Source organism: Carassius carassius, chromosome 12, assembly GCF_963082965.1.
Source record: "Carassius carassius chromosome 12, fCarCar2.1, whole genome shotgun sequence".
Lineage (NCBI taxonomy): Eukaryota > Metazoa > Chordata > Actinopteri > Cypriniformes > Cyprinidae > Carassius > Carassius carassius.
Genome location: NC_081766.1, coordinates 21372837 through 21379338, shown reverse-complemented (window position 1 = coordinate 21379338; position 6502 = coordinate 21372837).

Here is a 6502-nt window from a genome sequence, read left to right as displayed (position 1 = left end):
GAGAATGTCAGGGCCTTTCATCAGAAGGTCATTAAGACTTTGGCCTTTGTACTTCTGACTGCTGTTCCAGACAATTCTTAACGGAGTTGTAAAAGAGTGGGGGTTGGGTGCGACAAGATGACTAATATACCAGACAGGTCCATTCCAGTTGGTTAGATCCTCTTTGGTCAGCTTCTTTGCAGCCCGGCGGTCAACCATTTTGTGGACTTGAGCGCCATAGGCTTTTTTCCACTGCAGTTCTTTGGCGAGCTGTCTCTCTGTTCTGAGGAAGGTTGCCTCCACCGCTTTTCTGTTGTTTGGCAATGTAGATGGGTCCATGAGCCAAGAATATCTTGCATGCCAGTGTGGACTATCACTGTGGTCATCAGCATCAACATAAGTCAGGCCACCCCTTACAACTTCCAGCTCCCTTTCTTCAGCCAGAGTCATTTCTTTGACACCAGGTTGATAACTGCCGCAGCGACATCCTCCACATTTTGGAGTGCAGGGGGCGCCAATGCTATCCCATCTCCACCAGTCCATAAAATCCCGAGTGGTAATAGCAGAATAAGAAGACTTGATTGTTGACTGTTCTCATGGACCTGGCGAAGTGCGCTCTGGACTGGTGTGCTGTAACTGTAGCCTCTTCAAACAGATCAGGGTGTGTCCTTGCAATTGTCTTTCCCAATGACCCATCCCATAGTACAAGGTCCCCAACGGTGCGTATTTTCTGTGGGACCAGTCGCCCTTCCTTATGGCTTATCAAAAGCTGTATCTGTCTTTGTCTCACAAGTTCATTTTGGGGGACATCTGGAAAGAACTTTTGAAATCTTTTGGTTGTCACATGTTTGTGGGTATCTGCAATGCTGTCCAAACCATAGCAGAGGAGTTGGTGGGATCTGAAGTTGCCTTGCTCTGTGCGGACCCGGATCTTTAGGAGGTACCATTTTGTGGTAACTTGAACTTTCATTCCTCCCACGCCGTGGACAACAAGGGTTATGGCTTCACTTCTAAGGTTTAAACGATCAGCTGCATCATGTAGTTTGTATCTGATGCCAGGTCTATCAAAGTCCCAACTTTTTGTCCTGCATTGGCCGTGACCTCTAAGAGCATTATGATGACTGGCCACTCCACTATTGCATTCTCTGCTAGAAGACTGAGTTGGTTGGACAAAAGAGAGGTTCTGGCTATAGTGTTGCAAAACGCATTGCGACACTTCTCTGCAACTCAGGTTAGAGACTTTTAATGAACTCTTCTTGGGCTTGGGTGTAACGCTCTCTTGTGTCACCTCCCACTTTGCTGTTGTTGTTGGACCCCTGGACGACATTCCCTTTGGACATACCAGCTCTCGGGCAAAGGTAATAGTGGTGTTCTGCAGCACGCTGTTCTTTGCAGTCTGGCCTCCTGCACAGAAACTCTGATTTACAGTTGTCACCTTCATTGTGAATCTCCAGGCATTTTTTGCTGGCTCCCAGCTTCCTGACAGCATTTATTTTTCTCTGACAGCTTAAGCGTGCAAAACTTTTGGCGGAAATATAGCCTTTTCTTATGCTTGCTGTCTCCGCTGACCACACATTCTTGAGCCTGGTTGCTTAGTTGGGTGGAGGTTCTGGTTCAAGCTTGCCGAGGTTTAGATTTTGGTTTTGGTTCCTCCTCTCTCAGTTGGTCCAGCTTCTCATAGATGGCTTCTTGATCTTGAAGAAACGTGAGGAGGTAGTCAAATCGCTTGTCTTCTTCCACTTCATCACCTTTGCCAGCTACATGAAGAAGCCATTCCTTCTTCAGACCATCAGGAAGTTTACTCTCTATTGCTTTGTTACAAGAGGGTTCTTTATTGCACCGGTCTTGCCAAGCTCGTTCAGATCGACCAGGGTTTTTTTTTCTACAGTCCCTGCGTCACGCTCTCCTGCTGTCTGGTTCCGGACCTGATCCCTGGCTGCGAGAGATCTGCCCCAAATCTGCCCCATCCTGCCTGTTGGCTTTATGTTTATTCTCTGACATTCTGTGTGAACTTGGCTCATTAAATCATCATTACTCTTGCATTTGCTTCCTCTCATACTTTACCGTTACAGAACAATCTGACCACTAATAGAAGCATGAAGCTCAACTTCGCTGGCGGATTTAATCCATCATAGCGTCTCCCTGATGAATCAGCAGCAGGAGAGCTTTCCCAACACCGGACATGCAGTTCAAGCGCTCGTGACGCAGGGGTCTGAGCTCACCCAGCAGATCCAACAACTTGGCATTCCCACTGCGTCACCCGCACCGCCTGTTCCCCGTGCTGTACCAGAGACGAGCCATCGACCGGAGCCCCGCCTACCCGTTCCTGAGAGTTATGCCACTGAGCTGAACTTCTGTAGAGCATTCCTTACCAGATGTTCAATGCATTTCTCATTGCAGCCCCGAACGTTCGAGACAGAGGAGTCTAAAGTGGCGTTCATTCTCACGCTACTGACGGGATGGGCTGCCAGAAGACTCGTGGATCTTAGGCAGGGTGACTGTTCCGTTGCGGACTACTCAATCGAATTTCGCACGCTGGCGGCAGAGTGCAAATGGAACAAGGAGGCGCAGTGGGATGTGTTCCTGCATGGGCTGGCCAACCATGTTCAGAGAGAGATTTGCATGCTGGACTTACCTCATAGACTCAACAGATTATTTGACTTGGCTCTACAGGTTAGTGCCCGCATTGATCGACTGGAGCAACACGCTCGATCAACACGCACTCCCAGAAGCACTGGAGTTCGTAGCAGCAGTACGGAGAACACGGTCAGTCCCGTCATCGATCACAAGCCCATGCAGGTGGGGAGAGCTTGGCTGTCCCAGGAGGAGAGAGAGAGGCAGAGGTCCCGTGGACTCTGGCTTTACTGTGGTGTTTTGTTTTGTCAACATTCCGCTCCGTTTCCAATAAGTTGGCTTCCAAATTTATTGGCCTGTTCCCTGTCACCAAAATTATTAGTCCGATGGCAGTCCTACTCAAACTTTCTCCGGCGTACAGGAGAATTCATCCTGCCTTTCATGTATCAAAGTACGACTCGTAGCTGGAGAACCCACTTATTTGGTCAATCGTGTTCTGGACTCAATATGGAGGGGACACGGATTCCAGTATTTGGTTGACTGGTAAGGTTACGGTCTGGAGGAGAGGAGTTGGGTACCTGCTAGGGACATCCTGGATCACTCCCTTATCGATGATTACAATTCACAGGTAGGTTCACCTGAGAACGCCAGGAGGCATTCCTAGGGGGGAGGGTACTGTCACGGTTGGTAGAACCATTGTCTCATTTTGATCTATGTGGGTAGGGTTATGTGTGCATCTGGTTATCACTGATTGTTTCATGTGGGCGTGACCACCAATTGTCCCATCAGCTGCAGCTGCCACTCATTTCCTGCTCCCTAGTTATTGCCCTGTCTTCCGTCTTGTGTTTGTCAGATTGTTGTTTGAAGTCTCCCGTGTATCATGCCTGGTTTTTCCTGTTTCACTCAAGACAGATCGATTCACTTCATACTCACCGTTGGTTCTTATCTCTTCAACACAAAAAAACAAACAAAAAACAAATGGCGGACTTGCCTGTGGACAGACTTCAAGTGGCTCCACATTTCACATATGTAGGAGTGTTTGGACCATGGCAAGTGGTTTCTTGCCGCACTAAAGGAAGTTGCTCTAACTCCAAAATGTTGACAGTAATTTTCTCTTACATGTGTACAAGAGCAGTGCACATTGAAGTTGTAGAGACATTGAATGCCAGTGGAATTATTAATGCACTGCGGCGGTTTTTTGCCATAAGGGGTCCCGCTAAGCAGATAAGCTCTGATTGTGGAACAGATTTCATTGGAGCACTACAGGAGTTCAAGATGAATAAGGAAATTGTAGATCCAGATGTGAAGAAGTGCCTACAGCAGCACAACTGCACGTGGGCATTCAATCCTCCGCTTTCTTTGATTATAGGGGTGCATGGGAGAGGATGGTGGGTATAGCTCGTCGTATTCTCGATTGTATGAAAGAAAGTCATTGCATCTCACACATGAAGTTCTTGTAACCATTAAGGCTGAAGTGTCCGCAATTATGAATGCACGCCCTCTTGTGCCAGTATCTTCAGATCCTGAAGCTCCTTTAATACTTACCCCTGCTATTCTTCTGACCCAGAAAACTTGTTAATTTCCTCCTCCACCAGGTGAGTTTATTCATAAAGATCTTTTCAAGGCTGAGTGGAAGAGGGTTCAAAATCTTGCTGAAATATTTTGGACAAGATAGCATCGTGAGTATCTTTCCACTCTTCAGTATAGGCAGAAGAGGCAAGACAAGAAGCCTTGTCTCAAGGAAGGAGACACTGTATTGATGAAAAATCAGTGGCCTATGGCCATTGTTGCTAACATGTTACCTAGCAAAGATGGCCTTATAAGGAAAGTGAAATTGAAGCTCATTAGAGAAGGTGTGCATCCAATATCGGAAGTGGTTTTGCTTTACTCCGCCTAAAACATTTCAGTAAGCCAAAGATTAAAGTGGGGTATTAATGAACCCCATGCGGGGAGTGTTGTTGGACTTAATATTTTAATTCATGACTTTGATATTTTGATATTCATTTTGGGCTGTGATTTGAATTTCCTCCTAGTCCTCTACCCCTGACTTCCTGTTTAAGAAGGAGTAAGCCATATTAGTTTGGTGTTTCTAACATCCAAGTCCATCTTACTTTTCACAGCCTATTGAGATGTAATAAATTGTCTGATCATGATGTGAGGTTGTAATTTTTGTTTTTTCAGTATGTTTGGAATTTTCTTATTTTCTAACAGGTTTATTTGTGTTGATATACAACTTCGTTGGTTATTTTTTGCCTTACGAATGCTTATTCGTTCGATGTTGATTTTCCTGTTTACTTTGTGAAATGTACATTTGTATACTTTTTCTTTGTAGTTTAACACTTGTCATGATTAAACTTAAAAAAATAAATAAAAACAAACATTAGTCACATCATGAGATCCATTTGATTCATACCGCCTCATTATTTGTTCCATCAATATACCCATTAATATATATATATATATATATATATATATATATATATATATATATGATGGGTCTTGACAATTCTTGGTCCTTCAAGAGAAGCACAGGGATGTTTAACTCTCATTGGTTACAGGGGATGCCTGCTTAAAGGATAATTCCACCCATCCACTGTATGCGATGTTTGTTCCATTGGCTACCACCAGATGCAGACTGTCTGACGCTTCGGTTGCCTAAGAAATGTTTCTCAGTGTCACTGCAGGTGCATATTTGGCTTTCCACTGCTTATCTATAATCAGTGTTGGGAAGGTTACTTTGGAAATGTAATAGGTTACAGATTACAAGTTACCCTGTTTAAAATGTAATAGTAGTGTAACTTTTTCAATTACTTTATTAAAGTAATGTAACTAATTACTTTTGAGTACTTTTTGATTACTTTTCTAAATTTGTGAAATTTAAAGAATAATAAATAAAAGCATATACATCAACTTAAATACATTTATCTAATAAGCATGTGACGTATTCTGTGTAATAAACTCCTGAAACATTGGTGTTTTTTTGAAACTGCTGTCTCTTTGTATATGATGATAGTTTTCTCAAAATAAGTAAAATGCACATGAAGTGACACAGAGCAGTTCTAGAAATTATGTTTATGTGCTCGTGTACTCCTATACTGAGGCAGCAGAGGTTGAAAACAGTGCGAGCTTCAGTAGGCCTATATATGTGTAGTAAATGAAACCATGTCTTTGCCATTAATTTACAGGAGGGGCGGACAATTTAAAAAGGTTTAAATCTTTAATTTGGGGACATGCAAAATAATTATAAGTTCTCTCCTGAACTGTACCTTCACTTCCATTTTTCTCTTCAGTCTCTTTATTTTGCCCTGTTATCCATCTCTCTCGTGACTTTAATACTCAAGATTGAACAAAACTATACTTTACAATACAATACTCTACAATACTACAATATCTTTATAGTAAAATCCTAATACTGTACACGAGTCATGTTTTTCTCTTACGAAAAATTACCATGCTTTTATTAGCCTATATAAAAGTAAAATAACCTTGTTTTGTTTGTTTTTTTTTGCAAATGGATTTGTATTTATTTTTAAATAAATACATTTGTAAAATAATTTTACATTTTTGGTGATCACAGTTAAACAATAGTAACCATTTTCTCTGGATTTATAGTTAAATATTAAAATGTTAATTTTCGTAAGGGTTGTGTTGTTGATTGTCGTAGCTCCCCCGAAACCTATAAAAAAAATCGGATTTTTTTTTCAGATAAATTCCTACTGTAACATTACAACTGATAATAATGATGTCCTTTATATAGTTTTTTGAGTGATGACTGATGAGCAACGTGCTGCTGCTTGATTAAATAAATAAAAAAACAAAGACAAAAAAAGCATCTTTACAGATGAAACTGACCTAAAACCCTGAACAGGAGTTCTGCTTCTCTGCTCCAGCGCGCTTCCATAGTCTCTCTCTCTCTCTCTCTCTCTCTCTCCCTCTCTCTCTCTCGCAT